Below are 2,500 nucleotides of genomic sequence, written 5' to 3' on the forward strand. Positions count from 1 at the left end.
TGGAAGTATCCTCAGGTAGTGTAGATTCAAGTTTGTTCAAATCATGACCTCCGGGGGTAGGGCGGGGCCACAATGGAGGATAAAAGTCTGAAATAGAAATATGTAGGAAGATATGTTCTGATGAAGAACTGCAAAGCCATGATGAGTCATATTTATATGGAAGCATCCTCAGGTAGTGTAAATTCAATTTTGTTCAAATGATGACCCCCGAGGGTAGGGTGGGGCCCAATAAGGGGATCAAAAGTTTTACATAGGAACATATAGAAAAAAATTTCTTCTCAAGAACAGAAAAGCTATGTTTAGTCATATTGATATGGAAGCATCCTCAGGTAGTGTAGATTCAAGTTTGTTCAAATGATGACCCCTGGGATAGGGAGGAGCCACAATGGGGGATCAAATTTTTACAGAAGAATATATGGGAATTTTTTTTTTTAAATCTTCTCAAGTACAACAAAGCCATTTGTTAAAACAAATTATATATTGACATGGAAGCATCATCAGGTAGTTTAAAATTCAAGCCCCCCCCCCCCCCCCTTGCCAATGTGCTCAGGCGAGCGATGTGGCCCATGGGCCTCTTGTTTTACCTTTCCTTTGACCTTAACTTCATTTATTTTAAATTAGTGTTTAGCTCAGTTTTAAATAAACCATTCAAAATATTTTTATCAAACTTAAATATGCTGATATGTATTTGTGAGAAGTATTCAACTGCATCAAAAACATTTGACCTTGAACTTTCCTTTGACCTTGACCTCACTTTTCTTAGGTTTGCATTTCGCTTAATTTAAAAGAAACCATTTAAGATATATTTATGTAAGTTTATGCACTTACACATAATTTGGTGAGAATTTATCATCTATATCCAACTTTTTAGATTTCAATTTCAATTTTAAAGAAACTATTCAAGATATTCTCATCAAATTTCATACACTAATACAAATTTACATGTTGCATTACTAATATACCCTCAGCGGGCATTCATGTCCTATGTACATATTTCTAGTTCTTTCTCCATATACAAACTCTCTAGTTCTTCCACCCTTGTCTTTTTTACTTAAACAGGGGACACCAATTCTCTGAATTAGCTTGTCATCCATTAAAGGCAAAAATAAAATCTGGTGCACTAGTATATGAAGAATTTGTTTATATAATAAGTTAAGGGGATTTTTTTTTCAGGTGTGCATGATGCAAGTTCTTGGATTGTGTGTAGTCTATGAAATTCACATTTATTCTAGGGTAAGTATGTTTAATGTCAATTTTTTCTTCAATCTACTTTGTTGTTCGAGCATTAATCTTTATTAGGTCACCTGAGTCACTCAGGTGACCTATTGCTATCCATTCTCATCCGTCGGCGTGCGTCGTGCGTTAACATTTGGAACATTTTTAGCTTCTTCTCTGAAACCGCTTAACCAATTTCAACCAAATTTGGCATATAGCATCTATGGGTGAAGGGGAACAAAATTGTGAATTTCATGGTCCCTGCCCCCCTGGGGCCTGAGGGGTGGGGCTAAAACCACCAAAATTCATGCAATCTTTAAAAATCTTCTTCTTTACTCCTGGACATCAAGCAGTCAAACTGTTGGCATGATTGTAATAAGCATTGAGCCCTCAACCAAAATTGTGAAATTCATGGCCCCAGGGTCAGAGGTTCTGGCCCCAGGGTGGGGCTATATAGATCATATAGTGGAAGTGCATTATTTCTTTGAAAATCTTCTTCTCTGCTCCTAGGTATTAAATAAGGTAACTAAGTACATAGTTATGATGAGCAAGAGTGCCTTTTCCAAAATTGTGAAATTCATAGCCCCGGGGTTAGGGGTTCTGGTGTAAGGGCCGGGCTCTATTGATTATATAGGGAAAATTCATTAATTCTTTGAAAATCTTCTTCTCTGCTCCTGGGTATTAAATAAAGTAACTAAGTACCTAGTTATGATGAACAAGAGTGCCTCTTCCAAAATTGTGAAATTCATGGCCCCAGGGTCAGTGGTTCTGGCCCCAGGGTGGGGCTATATAGATCATATAGTGAAAATGCATTAATTCTTTGAAAATCTTCTTCTTTGCTCCTGGGTATTAAATAAGGTAACTAAGTACATAGTTATGATGAGCAAGAGTGCCTCTTCCAAAATTGTGAAATTCATGGCCCCGGGGTTAGGGGTTCTGGTGTAAGGGCCGGGCTCTATTGATTATATAGGGAAAATTCATTAATTCTTTGAAAATCTTCTTCTCTGCTCCTGGGTATTAAATAAAGTAACTAAGTACATAGTTATGATGAGCAAGAGAGCCTCTTCCAAAATTGTGAATTTCATGGCCCCAGGGTCAGGGGTTCTGGTGTTACGACGGGGCTCTATTGACTATATAGTGAAAATGCATTAATTCTTTGAAAATCTCCTCCTCTGCTCCTGGGCATTAGGTGATAAACTAAGTACCTAGTTATGATGAGGAGGTGGACCCCTTCCAGAATTGTGAAAGCCATGGCCCCTGGGTCAGGGGTTCTGGTGTTAGGGCG

General features: G+C 38.1%; 1 long non-coding RNA gene across 3 annotated transcripts in view; it reads left to right on the forward strand.

Moving 5' to 3' along the window:
- LOC133176311 (uncharacterized) overlaps nt 1–2,500 on the forward strand; it is an 83,817-nt gene that overhangs the window by 35,465 nt on the left and 45,852 nt on the right. For all 3 annotated transcript variants that reach the window (XR_009719438.1, XR_009719436.1, XR_009719437.1), the window contains one exon: nt 1,174–1,233. This is a non-coding gene — a long non-coding RNA (uncharacterized LOC133176311). The remainder of the gene's footprint in view (nt 1–1,173; nt 1,234–2,500) is intronic.

This window comes from Saccostrea echinata, unplaced genomic scaffold, assembly GCF_033153115.1.
Source record: "Saccostrea echinata isolate AGI-Se365-2 ecotype Australia unplaced genomic scaffold, CSIRO_AGI_Sech_v1 ptg000073l, whole genome shotgun sequence".
In the NCBI taxonomy this organism is placed as follows: Eukaryota; Metazoa; Mollusca; class Bivalvia; order Ostreida; family Ostreidae; genus Saccostrea; species Saccostrea echinata.